Raw genomic sequence first — 16348 nt, 5'->3', positions numbered from 1 at the left:
TTCTAACGACTGTGCTAAATATTATGAGGTTACCATCGCTTCCACCCCATTTTTGTGGCGTGAGGCACAAGACACACATTCTCATAAGAGATGGTTCCTGTTCAAGATAACTAAGCAGAGCTAGGTGTTTTCTTGCACCCTGGACTTAGGTGAGTATGTTTAGGATACACCCCTCTCATCAGCATCTCCTAATTTAGGTGGCTTCCTGCCTAGTGTGATGGCTGTTGTGGCTTATAATCTCTGGGGCTGTGTCTAGACTGGCCAGTTTTTCCGGAAAATCAGCCGCTTTTCCGGAAAAACTAGCCAGCTGTCTACACTGGTCGCTTGAATTTCCGCAAGAACACTGACTTCTTACTGTAAGAAATCAGTGCTTCTTGCGGAAATACTATGCTGCTCCCATTCAGGCAAAAGTCCTTTTGCGCAAAACTTTTGCGCAAAAGAGCCAGTGTAGACAGCTCAGATTTATTTTCCGCAAAAAAGCCCAGATTGCGAAAATGGCGATCAGGGCTTTTTTGTGGAAAAGCGCGTCTAGATTGGCACGGATGCTTTTCTGCAAAAAGTGCTTTTGCGGAAAAGCGTCCGTGCCAATCTAGACGCGCTTTTCTGAAAATGCTTTTAACGGAAAACTTTTCCGTTAAAAGCATTTCCGGAAAATCATGCCAGTCTAGACACAGCCTCTATGTCTATCTCTCTCCATTCATTGTATGGGAGCCTAGGTGCATATTGTAATGGGATCCCCAAGGTGCAGGAAAGCATCTATCTCTGCTTAGTTATCTGGGATTGTGGAACGACTGTATCCCCTTAACACTCCAGCCGGGGCTGTATCTCCAAAGCTGAATTAGTGACATGCAGCAAATCCTTCCTGGTGCAGTTCTCACTCACCACAAAGGCATGTGAAGCCTCACACCCAGCGAGATTGCATGAATGCTCCTACAGACACACATGAATCATGCAGACAAAGGTATCAGCCAAATTCTCCCTGCTCCCAGTGTTGCACCTCAGGAATATACCATCTTGCACTGCTCACTACTCTTTCTTGAGCAATAATAATTTATTAATTGGTTCACTACTTCATTAAATAAAAGTGGATATACACCAGCCTTTCTAAATCCGAGCAGATTCACTGAGCAATTTAGGCAAACTCACCGGTAAAGATAAACAGTAAAACAATTTTACTGACTACAAAAAGATAGATTTAAAGTGACTATAAGTGATAGGCAAAAAGTCATAGTAGTTACCAAAAGAAAAGAAAACATTAGCCAGCAGTCTAAACTCTCAGCCCTAGGCTAGGTAACATCTTTTTCACCTCACTGGATATTACAGTTATAATACACTGGTTTTACCCTTGAAACCTGGGCCAGTTTCTTTTGTTGGAGTCTTCCGTCTTTTAAGTGTCCTTGTTGCGTGCGGCATGGGAAATGGGGGGAGGGAAAGAAAAGGTGAAGCATGGGGCACTGTGTTCTGTTTTATTCCCGTATAGCCCATGTGCTTGGAGAACACAAGTCCGGGCCACGTCTGGTGGTCATTGCTGAGTCTCCAGGCAAGGTTGAGCAATTCCCCTGGGATGGCCTTGTGCAAGTGAGTCAATGGATTGTAACTCCCTTGCTGGACAATAGTTGTTGATGGTGGTTTGACACTCACCCAGGCACTGGTTACTTTTCCTTGCTGTTATCTCTGGGGAGCTAATATCTGGCCAATTCCCCAGTTTATAGCATATTTTAGTGATGACCATAAACACAATCTCAGAATTTCAAAAGCATTATATTTAGATAGAACAATGATTTTTCCACAGATCATAAACTTTCCTCTGATTCCTCACAAGGTAAGCTTTTTATGCAATAGAACAATTATATATAAATGCAGAAAATGGGGGTCGAGGCATATTTCCATGAAGTAGAGTGTTACAGTTAACGTAGTCTTGTAAATCCTGGTGTTGCTCCTGTGATTTTTCTAGGTGCCTATAAGTTAGGGGTTCCAGTGCTCAGCACTGTAGTCTCCATGTCCAAGTTATATATTTGGGCTAACAAGTCAAGCTGTGTTTTTTGGATCATCACCAGAAACAGGGGTTCTACAAGCCAAATTGGATCAATAGCTATGCCTGCATAGCCCACTGTATTCTGATTATGCTTACAGTGACACCTATGCAATACTGTATCCTAGAGTCTGTAATATGTGGAAATCTCATAAAGGATGTTTTGTGAAACTTCAGCGTTTATCTATTTCCAGGAACAGCATGAGAACAGCTCTTTGTGAAATCTTTTAGCACTTTTTTGACAGGAAATTAAAAACAAAACAAAAAGACCTTAGAGGAAGCTTTAGCTTGGGTTCCATTCTGGGATAGGTGAAGGTTGAGAGCAAGGGAGGAAGCTTATGCTTTCCCCATGATGCAGCCATTGCAAATTCTAAATATTTCCCTTATCAACACAAATAAGTAGTTAATTTCTTAAGTAGAAATGCTCATTTTGTTTTGCTCCAACGTCAGAGCACATAAAAAAGAGGATGGGGGTAGATTCCAAGACAACTGTGTTGCTCATTTTTCAATTCTTTCTTCAGGTCCACAGGACATATTTCAGCCCCCTGAGAGAAGGTGGCATCTTGTCTAGATTTCCAATGTTTACAAAGTCAGAAGAGAGGCTGGTCTCTTTCACCTAAGCAGCCCAACATCACTATGCTCTCAGTTATTTGAAAATTGCTCAGCACTTCTATGATATAATGAAATTTATGTTTTGGGTGGTTCAGTGACTCAAGACATATCTTTTAAAACATGAACAAAATAATGTCACATTATTCTGTATCTCATCCTGTTGAACAATTCGGGAACAAATCTGTTACACATCTGAAAGCTGTTTTTTAAAAGACTGAATTCAAATAGTATTTTGTGCTCCCTTTTCACTAAATTAACAATGGCACAGAGAGGCAATTTAATCAGCTCAAAGATACCTTTTATATTATGACAAACTTCTGCACCTCCAGGGTGCTCATTTGCCATAGAGCACATTTTATATGTCAGTCAGATGTGTGAAAACTTGCCAGTATTTTTGTGGTGTCTATAGCATGGTATTTATGACAAAAGCTAAGTACAATCAAGAGAAACAAACTGGAGATTCTGTGCTCTTTCTCCAAATTTAGGAAATTAAACAGCACTGGCTGGACTCAGTGATTATAAATCAGCACAGATTCACTGATGGCAATGGGGAAATATTAATTTACACTAGTGGAAAGGATTTGGCCCTGGTGTCTGCATGGAAGCAGCCATACTGTCCCTAGGACACTACTGAAGAAAGTATTGTTTGCATTATTCTAGCCATTTGGTATGAATGAAGCTTTGTAACAGGAGAACAATGAAAAGGATGAAAGAAGCTAGACAATGAAACAATCATTTAAATGTAACTTCCTTTTTAGTACTCTGGCAAGTGCAGTGAAGATAGCTACTGTGCAAGTTTCACAAGCTGCCCCTCAATCTGGGCTTGGGGAGCCAACAGAGAGGGAAAAAGCAGAACCCTGAATCAAAGAGAGAATGAGAAATCAGAGTACAGATGAAGACAATGAGACAACGTAGTAAATGGGCTTCTGTAACCTCCTTCATTATGGGTTTGATTTTTCTCCCAAAGAAATCGGTGCCAAGTCACCTATTGAATTCTGGAGCACAGGATCAGAATTGAAGACCAAGTATGTGTATTCAAACATAAGACAGCTTTTGTCACCAAAACACTGGAGGTGTACACACTGCATGTTCCTCCTGCTGGCTTAACTCTCTTGCTATGCGGACATAATACACTCCCCTGGATGAGTGGCATAGAGCTTAGGTTGACAAAGTCAGAGATAGACAATGTGTTGCTTATATCATCTTAGGTGGCCTCCCAGAAGCACCTGAAAATGCCCACTGTGAATGCTCTGGTCACCATTTTAAAATGCATTGCTTTGCAACCAGGTATGCTGGTATGTGCCTTTCCCCTTTTAAAGCCCCAGGAAATTTTGAAATTGTTCTTCCTGTTTGCTTGGTGTAGATAATTCACACAGTCATTGCCAAGCTGAGCATGCTGGCTCTATGAAGCAAACATGCTGCAAGCTGGAGTATGTGGAAGATATAGGATCCCCTGGGTCTGTGGGGAGAAATCAGTGTAGGGAGGCAGTGAGAGAGAATCACAAGGACCTCTTTACTCTCCATATCACACCTCCTCCCCCCCATTCAATGTGTCTTCTAGAGCCATAGCAGTACCCCAGGTACTCCATGTCATGGGAGATTATACACACTGACAGCCGCACATACACCCAGCTGTGAGAACCTTGTTGGTGTATGTGCTTGTGAATTCCCTGTCCCATCCCCTTTAAAGTTACGTGCGCCCGCATGCATGGGCACATACAACAATCATTACAAGAGTCATCGAATGGTGCAAAAAAAGCAATGCCAGGTTCAGCACATTACAGTAATGCACATTACTGCGGTTCATTGTTCAAGGCCTCCCTCAGTCAAATAGCCATCCTATCCCCTGTGGAGCTCCTCCTATAGTTCCTCTTGGGTTCATAACACACAGCACAATACTGAAAAGCAGGGCAGGATCCATGCTTTCTGACAGAGATGGCCAACTGACAGGTTATCAAAGCAGTAACCTGGTAGTGTAGATATAGCCCCTATAGCTATAACTCCCCATGGTGCACTGCTCTCTGTGTCAGTGCAAGAGCTGCTCCTGTGAATGTTCTCATCAAGACAAGGAGTGTAGTGTGGACATGCAACAGCAGTTTAATTGCAGGGGTGGCTGTAGGTTGACGTAATTTAACTTAACTTTGTAGGGTTGGCATAGCCTTAGAAACAATATGTTTGAAATTAGGTTGTCACATGGCTGTCAAGATGAAAAGAGTCCAACTTTTCTCTTTGTGACAGTTCATGACCACAAATACACCACTGTAAGGAATTCAGAAGCATGCTTTTTAAAAGACTATTTTGCTATATTTGGCTACATCTAAACTACACCTCTCTGTCGGCAGAGAGATGTAAATGAAGCACTTTGAAAGTGCAAATGAAGCGGGGATTTAAATATCCCATCCTTCATTTGCATAATCGCGTGATGGTGCTGTTTCGAACAAGCTCCATTTTGAAACTGAAACCATGGTTTAGATGCGATTTTTTTCAACAACAGGGCGTCTAAACTGTGGTTTCAGTTTTGAAATAGCGTTTGTTCGAAACAGCACCATGATGCAATTATGCAAATGAAGCCCAGGATATTTAAATCCCCGCTTCATTTGCACTTTCAAAGTGCTTCATTTACATCCCTCTGCCGACAGAGGGGTGTAGTTTAGACACAATGTTTGAGTGCTGTTGCAGAAAGGCTAAGAATTCAATATTTGTCCAATAGCTTTGCTGTTCATTTATAAATATTAATGATTACTGAGAAGGAATCACTGAAGGTCTGACTAGACTAAGATTAGACATTTTAAAACCCTTGTGTGGACAGGGCTAGTTGTGTTTTAACATGTTAGCTGGTCACAGGGAACATTAGGTTCCCCTAGGGTTCACATTCATCAGTGTTAGCTAAAATGTGGTAGTTCACATGACTTTAGCACTTTTTATTTCATGCCAAAGAAACCCTGAAAGGAGATTGAAAAATAAATTGACCCAGACAGAAGAAAAAGGAATGAAAACAGCAAAAAGCAGGAAGACTACAAAAAGGAAAAGTAATGGAGAATTTTGGCAGGGAAAGTCTGCCACAAAAATGTGTTATGTAAGAACTTCTGAAATCAACAAGCAGAGCATGCTGGGGGAGAGAGAAGTTACTTTCAGTTTAAAATATATCTTTACTGAATGTCTCAGAATAGAAGAAACACTGTTCCTTTCTACTGGGAATAGTAATGATCCAGCAAAGTTTAGATTGTTTTATAGGGGTTCTTGAAAGAGTCTTGCCCTTGCTGCTCTACACTATGATTGAGCAAAGGACAGCTGCCATATAGGTCTCTGGTATCAGTGGGGCTTCCATCTCCCATCTTTTGGGACACCGCAGGTTGTCTCAAGATATAAAACTCTTGATTGGCTAAGCTGCTTCTCTTCAAAAGCAGCCACTGCTATGTAGCAGAAATAAGAGAAATTTTGCTTCTCCCAATGATGTGTACCGAGATTGACACAAGGTACTAGATCCTGACTGCAGAAACAAATATAAACAACCAGTTTGAGGAAAGAATGTGGCAGAAAGTAATACAAGCAAAAGAGAATATAGTTTAGGAAAACAAATAGAACACATATAGTGACAGGGAAGAACAGGAATTAGTGCAATGCTTTTCAGTGACAAAGCACAATGTGAAGCAATTCTGAAACTTGCACTGATTTTATAAATATGGAGCTTATTTTCCACACATTGTAGTAGTGTACCCATACTCAGCAAGGACAGCAGCTAGCAATGAAATCCTTATGCAGAAGCTTTTCAGTGCTAGCTCCTGATCTTTGGATGTATGTGTGGGAGATAAAGTAGAGTAAGTGGGGAAAACGCCAGATTTCACTTCACTCCACAATTTCTTAACTTGTGCTGACAATGCTATGGCATTTCATTACATTCTAAATCTGTCTGGAAGAACAGAAGTATAGAACACAGGCCATTGCTCATAGAAAAATATCCATAGGTGAGATCACTTGCATGGGGACACACATTTGTTATGTATATGGGTTTTCTTCTTCTCTGATTCTGGCCACTCCAAGCATCTTGTTAGTGGTGATATTAACATGCACACCTATTACCCCAGGGTATGCCTGTACTTCTTGGGATTGTGGAGCTTGGGATGTGGGACTGTAAAAATGCAGTGTAGCCATTGGGTTTGGGCTGGAGCCTGAACTCTGGAACCCTTCCACTTTGTGGTGTCCCAGAACGCAGGGTCCAGCCTAATGCCAAATATCCACCCTGCAATTTTACAGCACCACTGCCTGAGCCCTGTGAGCCCAAGTCAACCGATGCAGGCCAGCTGCAGGTGTTTTACTACAGTATAGCTATACCCCCATAGAAAGTAGTGCTACAAGGGGTGCTCTATGCACATTGCTGATAGTAAAAACCATTTCTGGGTCTACAAGGAATGTTTGTTATAGGGTCAGACTTAACTATATTGAACATTGGACTGGAAGGGACCTCCTGGGTCATCAAGCCTAGTCTCCTGCTATCACAGGCGACTATGTTTTATGACCTCTTTAATTAATTTATGAACTTCCATCTTATAACTGGTTAGATTTTCTTCCCCCACTTCTACTGTTAGGCTGGTCCAGAACCCCATTGAGCTGAGCTCAGAGCAGACTGGATGAGTAAAAGACAAAGATAGATTTAAGACCTCTCTCCACTACTCTTAGGGACAGAGGCTGCTAGCTAGGGCTCTTGGGGCTGGCTGTTTTGAGGGCTGGAGATTGCTTCCCTCTCCCCCTGCCTATACTCCTTGGCTGTGTCTACACTGGCAAGTTATTCCGGAAAATCAGCCGCTTTTCTGGAAAAACTTGCCAGCTGTTTACACTGGCCGCTTGAATTTCCGGAAAAGCACTGACGATCTAATGTAAAAAATCATCAGTGCTTTTCCGGAAAAACTATGCTGCTCCCATTCGGGCAAAAGTCTTTTTCCAGAAAACTGTTCCAGAAAAGGGCCAGTGTAGACAGCACAGTAATGTTTTCTGCAAAAAAGCCCCGATCGCGAAAATGACGATTGGGGCTTTTTTGCGGAAAAGCACGTCTAGATTGGCCACGGACGCTTTTCCGGAAAAAGTGATTTTCCGGAAAAGCGTCCTGCCAATCTAGATGCGCTTTTTCGAAAATGCTTTTAACGGAAAACTTTTCTGTTAAAAGCATTTCCGGAAAATCATGCCAGTGTAGACGTAGCCCTTGTGTCTGGGTAAAGAAATAAGGTTTAAGTAGGAGAAATAGTCCATTGGTTAGAGCCTCCAAGTTTGTGGCAGTAGATTAGTACACGATGGAAGAGATAGGATTCACCTAACCAAGAGAGGAAAGAACATCTTTGCGGGCAGGTTTGCAAATCTAGTGAGGAAGGCTTTAAACTAGGTGCGTTGGGGGATGGTGACCAAAGCCCTGTGGTAGGTGGAGAATTCGGATACTGGGAAGAAACACAAGGAGGAAGGAGCAACAAAGGAGGACCCCTGATTCAAATGAACAAGGTAGAGCAATCAACTGGTTATCTAAGATGTTTGTACACAAATGCAAGAAGCCTGGGAAACAAACAGGAGGAATTAGAAGCCCTGGCCCAGTCAGAGAACTATGATTTGATTGGAATAACGGAGACTTGGTGGGATGACTCACATGATTGGAGCACTGTCATGCAACGGTATAAACTGTTCAGGAAGAACAGGAGGGGGAGAAAAGGAGCAGGAGTTCACTGTATGTAAGAGAGCAGTATGATTGCTCGGAGCTCCAGTATATAGAGGGAGAAAAGCCTGTTGAGAGTCTGTGGGTTGAATTTAGAGGTGGAAGCAACAGTGGTGATGTTGTGGTTGGTGTCTGCTATAGACCACTGGACCAGGTGGATGAGGTAGATGAGGCTTTCCTCAGACAACTAAGAGAAGCTTCCAGATCACAGACCCTGGTTCTCATGGGAGACTTTAATAACCCTAACATCTGTTGAAAGACCAATACAACAGTACACAGACAATCCAGGAAGTTTCTGGAGAATGTTGGGGATAACTTCTTGGTACAAGTACTGAAGGAACCGAACAGGAGCCATACGCAGCTTGACCTGCTGCTCACAAACAGGGAGGAACTAATAGGGGAAGTAGAGGTGGGTGGCAACCTAGGAAGCAGTGATCACGAGATGGTAGATTTCAAGATCCTGACGAAAGGAAGAAAGGAGAGTAGCAAAATACACACTTTGGACTTCAGAAAAGCAGACTTTGACTCCCTCAAAGAGCTGATGGGCAGGATCCCCTCAGATGCTAACATGAAGGGGAAAGGAGTCCAGGAGAGCTGGCAGTATTTTAAAGAAACCTTATTAAAGGCACAGGAAGAAACCATCCCGATGTGCAGTAAGAAAAGCAAATACAATAAGTGACCAGATTGGCTTACCGGGGAAATCCTTAGTGAGCTTAAACAACAAAAGGGAAGCTTACAAGAAGTGGAAACTTGGACAGATGACTAGGGAGGAGTATAAATATATTGCTCAAGAATGCAGGGGAGTTATCAGGAAGATGAAAGCGCAATTAGAATGGCAGTTAGCAAGGGATGTGAAGGGTAGAAAGGTTTCTACAGGCATGTTAGCAATAAAGAGGGTGATCAGAAAGGTTGTGGGGCCCTTACAAGCTGAAGCACTCAATGCTTTGTTTGCCTCTGTCTTCACAGACAAGGTCAGTTCCCAGACTACTGCACTAGACAACGCACTATGAGAAAGAGGTGGGCAGCCCTTGGTGGAGAAAGAATAGGTTAGGAACTATTTAGAAAAGCTAGACATACACAAAGCCATGAGTCCGGACTTAATGCATCCGAGGATACTGGGGGAGTTGGCAAATGTCATTGCAGAGCTTTTGGCCATTAACTTGAAAACTCGTAGAGATCGGGAGAAATCCTGGATGATTGGAAAAAGGCAAATGTAGTGCCCATCTTTAAAAAAGGGAGGAAGGACAATCTAGGGAATTACAGACCAGTCAGCCTTAGCTCAGTCCCCAGAAAAATCATGGAGGGGATCGTTAAGGAATCCATTTTGAAGCACTTGGAAGAGAGGTAAGTGATCAGGAATAGTTAACATGGATTCACCTAGGGCAAGTCATGTGTGACCAATCTGAATAGCTTCTATGATGAGGTAATTGGCTCTGTGGATATGGGAAAGTCAGTGGATGTGATATACCTTAACTTTAGCAAAGCTTTTGATACGCTCTCCCACAAAATTCTTGCCAGCAAGTTAAGGGAGTATGGATTGGATAAATGGACTATAAGACGGATAGAAATCTGGCTAGAATGTCAGGCCCAACGGCTCGATGTCAGGTTGGTGGTAGTTTCTAGCGGAGTGCCCCAAGTACAGGTTTTAGGGCCGGTTGTGTTCAACATCGTTATTAATGACCTGGATGAGGGGATGGATAGCACACTCAGAAAGTTTGCAGATAACACTAAGCTAGAGGGAGAGGTAGACACGTGGGCGGGCAGGGATAGGGTCCAGAGTGACTTAGACAGATTAGAGGATTGGGCCAAAAGAAATCTGATGAGGTTCAATGAAGACAAGAGTCCTGCACTTGGGACGGAAGAATCCCAAGCACTGTTACAGGCTGAGGACCGAATGGCTAAATAGCAGTTTGGCAGAAAAGGACCTGGGGATTACTGTGGATGAGAAGCTGGAAATGAGTCAACAGTGTGCCCTTGTAGCCAAGAAGGCGAATGGAATATTAGGTTGCATTGGGAGGAACATTGTCAGCAGATCTAGAGAAGTGATTATTCCCCTTTATTTGGCTCTGGTGAGGCCCCATCTGGAGTAGTGCATCCAGTTCTGGTCCCCCAACTATAGAAAGGATGTGGATGCATGGGAGAGGGTCTAGCAGAGGGCAACCAAAATGATTAGGGGGCTGGAGCACATGACCTATAAGGAGAGGCTGAGAGATTTGGGCTTATGTAGTCTGCAGAAGAGTAGAGTGAAAGGGGATTTGATAGCAGCCTTCAACTTCCTGAAGGGAGGTTCCAAAACGGATAGAAAGAGGCTGTTCTCAGGATAGGGAGAGGCTGGTCTCAGCAATGGTCTCGTTACAGTGGGGGAGGTCTAGGTTGGATATTAGGAAAAACTATTTCACTAGGAGTGTGGTGAAGTATTGGAATGGGTTACCTAGGGAGGTGGTGGAATCTCCATCCCTACAGGTTTTAAAGTCTCAGCTTGGGTACGTCTAGACTACAGGCTTTTGTCGACAGAGGCTTTGTCAACAGATACTGTCGACAAAGCCTCTGTCGACAAAGAGCGTCTAGACTACATCCAGTTCTGTTGATAAAGCAAGCTGCTTTGTCGACATGAGAGTATAGACGCAAAGGACAGTGTAGATGCAATAACACCTTCTGCCGACAGAACTCAAGGCATTATTCCTCGCAGAATGAGGTTTACCATCATCGACAAAACTGCCAAGTTCTGTTGACATTGTCGACAGAACTCAGAGGTAGTGTAGACGCAGGTATAGTTTTGTCAACAAAAGTCCACTTTTGTCGACAAAACCCTGTAGTCTAGACACAACCCTTGACAAAGCCCTGTCTGGGTTGATTTAGTTGGGATTGGTCCTGCTTTGGGCAGGAGCTGGACTTGATGACCTCCTGAGGTCTCTTCCAGCCCTAAGATTCTATGAATGTGGGTGGGCCAAGATCTCTCCGGATGTCTCTAGGATCATCATGCCTAACTCTGTTCTATCAAGGAATTGAGCTATTAGAATCTGAGGACAAAGGCAAATTTAACGAAGAAAACTTGTTTCCTGATACATATTCCAGCTAGAAGGGTAAGCAAGTTCTCAAGTAGCTTTCTCAACTCAATATTGTTATACAAACCAAGTTGTCAATTATATGTCATCAATAAAGAAGGCTGACAGTAACAGAGTTTGCCCATATGGAGAAGCAATAGATGTGTGTATGTATGCCAGTTCCTTCCTGCCAACATATTTAATCATTTGTATGTAACACAATGCTAAACACTAACAATGTAACTGTGTAAAGTGCATATGGAAATAAACTGATTAAACACATTTTTATTTTATCAAACACTTGGGAGTTACCATGCTAGGAAAGAACATGAAATGGATCTGAATGCTTACAGAAAAACAAGTGCTGAGATAATTCAGTATCTTCATTTGTTAGGAACTATTTTTATGTCACTCATGCTTCCTGGTAATAATACTATGCTTTTCCACTGTGCTGTTTATCTGGCGATCTCAAAGTGCATTTACAACCATTCAGCAACTAGGTAAGAATTATTATATCATGTTTACAGAAGAGAGAACTGCACTATAGACAAGTATAGGCATCAACCTTTGAACATGTTACATTTAAATTGGGTCCGGCCTACATTAGAAACATTTATACTAGGAAAATTACATAACTGGTGAAACAGTCTAATGAAGATGCACTCTTCCAGGGGGCTTATTGTGAGGGGCCCCCTTTTTTTCCTCCATTCAAGATCATCTCATCTGAAGAAGTGGGTTTTGCCCATGAACGCTCATGATACTCTATATATGTTAGTCTGTAAGGCTACGTGTACACAGAAGTATTATTTTGGTATAAGCTAGTTTGGAATAAAACCTTCAAAATAGTTTATTTCAAAATAGTGTGTCTACACTGCAAAAGCCAATTGAAAGAGCGCTGAGCTATTTCAAAATAGTGCAGCCACACTGATGGAACCTTAATTGCATTTAAACCCCTCCCTCCCCCCAGAAGCACTTTGGGCAGGGCATCAGGACAGCACTCACTTCCTCGAGCTGCCTCCTGAGGCTATTTGAGGCTAATGCTTAAAGGGACCCCCCCCCCAGGAGAGTTGTGTCTCAGGCTCCTCTCCTTTCCCTATTTCCTTGGGTGACAGCAAACCCATTCCACCGCATGCTTTGGTGGGCCCTTGTGGACACCACAGCACTTATGCTATGGAGCTGGATCTACTGCCAAGAAGTCTCTAGCTCCTGGACTTCATGCTGCACCTCCTGCTGCAGGCTGCCCTCATAGAACTGCAAAACCAGGACCCGCAACTCCCTGTGGGGCTCCTCTTCACCTCTCTCCACATGCTGCTCATGCTAGCTCCTCCCACCATCCCTGTGCATTGCTGATTCTGGCACTGGGACCCCAGTGGCTGATTCTGACTGGTGGGACCGCATCATCATGGAGTGGTGGTTACCAGTAAAACTGCTTGGAACACTTTTGTGCATGGATGCAAAATGTTTTATATACAAGAAAATATTACATAGGATAAAAAATTTCATATGTCTCCTGTCACTGGGGATAGGGACCAGAATTTCATATTTTTGTACAGTATCCGATTTTGATTCGGACTGGGAATTCTGGCCACTGATGTAAAATATATGTTAAATAATAAAATAAGTATAGTGTAAGTCTGTTCCTGTGCCCATAAGTGAGCTGCCACAAGCTAATTATTTGCCTGCAAAGTGCAACTCATGCTATTGAATCTATTTGAGCACTCTATCAGATGTCTGAATTCGCACATTTGTAACTTTTAATTCAAGACCAGGTTCATTAGCCCTTAAAGAATAGTAAGGGGGCGTGGTTTTGATTTGTTTAAGGCAACCTATTCACTTAATAATCTACTGTTATTGGCGTTTGTTTTTTGCACTTCTTGTTTAATTACATTGTTATAAAACATTTGATTTATGCTAATGGTGGAGAATTGTGCATGCAAATCATTATTGCTGTCTGAATTTCTCTTACACTAGATACTTATCTCAATTAACCTTAGTTTCATTAGAAACGTTTGCAGAGGTAGAGATCATGTAAGACAACTTATTAAAGGTTAATAATAAATGCATGCGTTTATAAATATTTGGAGGAAGACGCTGATAATTCTTTTACTACTATTAAATATCTGAACTGTAAATAAGATGTAAAAAGCTGATATATTGGATCAATTCATTCTCTAGTAAGAAACTGGTATTTCACAGATAGAACCCACAATTTCTTTCTCCAGAAACTGATAGGAACATCTTTATGAATAAACAGTAATTTTTGGGAAGAACAAAGTCATTCACCAAAGCCTGATTATAATAGAAATAATCATAGCAAAGGGTATTTCTCTGAGAAGTACTAACTGGGGTTAATGGTCATTGGCTTCACCTTAGACCCTTAATTAATCCTTGAACCTCAATTGTTACTACTTAATTGACTTAGTTTCATTTCATTTTAACATTTCAAAGTGATCTCCCTAGAATCACACTGACAGAGTAACATGGTTTCTGTAGATGTGCACTGACATGGTTTCAATATTGTTACATTGTCTCCATACACTTGCATTGACATTTAATTTTGTTTTGACATCACAATGCCACATCCATAGATACGTGCAGATGACATGAGATTGTTCAGATTAGGTTAAAGGCAGTCCAAGAGAATGGGAAACTACTATTTTACAGAATGCAAACAAAGTGCAGCACCTGAACTTACTTAAATGCTATTAAAAGATAGAATGATTAGTCAATTTGAAAAGCATTTCACTGTACTTTTAAACATAAAACCATCACAAAACTAGCTGAAAAACAAAAAAGCACATTACTTTCCTAACCCTGTCTCTTCATTTAGATAAAACTGCAACTATTGACATGCTATTAAGAGGCAAGTGTCCTGTGAACTAGAACAGCTAGTTTAATAAAGAAATGAAAACTGATATTACATTTCATGTTTATTATAGACTGCAAATAAATTATGTATATCTCAGGTATTCCCAATAATTAGTATCAAAACAATTAATTGAGTATTGCATGATGCAATTGAAAGTCAAGATAAAATTTCTTTGTATAAACTAAAATAGTTAAGCCAACAAAGTGAGGTTTTTCTATAATGTGGAAAAGTTTAGAGAGGCCTTTTGAAGTGCTTTGATCAAGCTCAGAAATTATTTTAGTGGATTACTATTGTACTAAAACCATCATTTATAGTAGCTGACCTAAGCTGCTCTTTGTATAACAGCCATACATGAAACAATAGCAGGAAAGTAAAAAACACAAGGGGAACTAAAGCTGCTCTGTTTATTATTTAGCTCATAATTACATCTTCCTTATTTAATCTTTTGAATCCTGGCATGTTCTTAAAAATATAGGTTTAAATAATATTTACTACACACAGGAGGGTTAGTTTTGAGTAACACTTTTAGCCTATCCAAACTTTGTGTAACTTGTGACCTTTCCCTAACCTAAGCAAGGTCTATTTTATACAGATCATACTGGGTAGACAGTTCCTGTGTAAATGGAGAAGTTGCTGCCAATCTCCCATTGTTAGCCACGTAATTCATTTTTCAGCAAGGCACATTATAGTTTCTATCACCTAGCTGTAAGGAAGTTTCTTTAGTTTTCTTCTCTTGTCAACTTAATAAAACAGGGGTTCCTCATACAGAGATCTGGGTTACTCCCTCCCCCCAACATTAAAACAGAACAAGGAGAGAGATTCTGCATTATATGGTAGTTGGTCCTGAATGCACACAGAATATGAAATAAAGATAGCACTTTTCAGCCATTGAACTTTCACCAAAAGCCATCTGTAGACACAAAAGTAATGAGTTGAAAGGGATATTCAAATGGGAAAATGACTAATGAGAGGCTTTTGGCCTACAAATAAAAACTGGCTAAACTATACAGAAAACAAGAAGGAAGACTGAAAAAAGACATTGAAAGAATTACAAAGTGCCTTGTTAAATAAGAGGAGATGGCAAATCAATTACAAGAAGTGCACAGAGAGGGCAACGTAAGTTAAGAAGTTAAGAGTTAAGAAATAGAAAGAAGAAACAGCTTTGAGTAAGTACAAGAAACAAAGTATTAATATATTGCATATACTTGATGTGAAATAGTGACAAGGTCATCAACAGTTTTAAAATACAGATTGAACCTCTCTAATCCAGCACCCTCAGGACCTGATTTGTGCTGAATCAGAGAATTTGCTGAGTCACGGGAGGTCAATATTGTCTAGCAGCATTATCTGCACTTCCACTGCTTACTGCTTTTGGAAGACATGTAGGGGTAAATTAGAGCTAAATAACAGCACAGAATACTGAGAGCCAGGACTGGTGGCTGTAAACACACTATGGGACTGAGGGAAACTTGGCTACACCTATGATAAGTGGATATCTGGCTAACTAAAATCATGCCAAACTGCAGATGTTGCTGAATCAGAGAGTGACTGACTAGAGAGGTACAACCTGCATATGCATCTGTTTACCTTTCCATTTAGACCAGATTTTGCTCTTTACACCAAGCTTTGGTTTTGAGTTGGCTTTGGAAGAACATTTGGATAAACTATTATTTATTCCTCAAATACAGAAAAATGAGTTCATTCTGTTTCACTCAGACTGTATCATTTTCAGCTTATGTGCTGTTCCTGCTGTACCAAAAAGTTTTTCTTCCATATTTAACTCCTTGCACTCAATCATATACATTTCTAAGTCTTGGAACAGGCAGTATTATGGTGTTTGTGGGAGCAGATGCTTGGCAAGTTATATATGCCAGTGAGACCATCATTCAGTTTTATGCACACTTCTGTTTTCTGGCTTGGCATAATTCATTAGCACACCACAGAATACTCCATAAAACTGGATTTGGCTGCAATGTTAAGGTTCTAATAACAATAGCTTTGTAAAAAAAATGCAGTCCCTCCTTTTTAATCCTGAGTTGATATTTATATCTGATAAACTAGAAAAAAACCACAAAGAACATTCACAACATTCAAGA

At 41.2% G+C, this 16348-nt stretch overlaps 1 protein-coding gene across 1 annotated transcript in view; it reads right to left on the bottom strand.

Annotated features, from left to right (window-relative positions):
- The window catches only part of CDIN1 (CDAN1 interacting nuclease 1), a 237458-nt gene that overhangs the window by 6004 nt on the left and 215106 nt on the right, over nt 1-16348 (bottom strand). The gene's annotated exons all lie outside the window — the stretch shown is intronic.

The sequence above is a fragment of the Pelodiscus sinensis genome, chromosome 4 (genome assembly GCF_049634645.1).
Source record: "Pelodiscus sinensis isolate JC-2024 chromosome 4, ASM4963464v1, whole genome shotgun sequence".
In the NCBI taxonomy this organism is placed as follows: Eukaryota; Metazoa; Chordata; order Testudines; family Trionychidae; genus Pelodiscus; species Pelodiscus sinensis.
The sequence above is the reverse complement of the archived record's forward strand: the minus strand, read 5'-3'. Positions and strand labels throughout refer to the sequence as shown.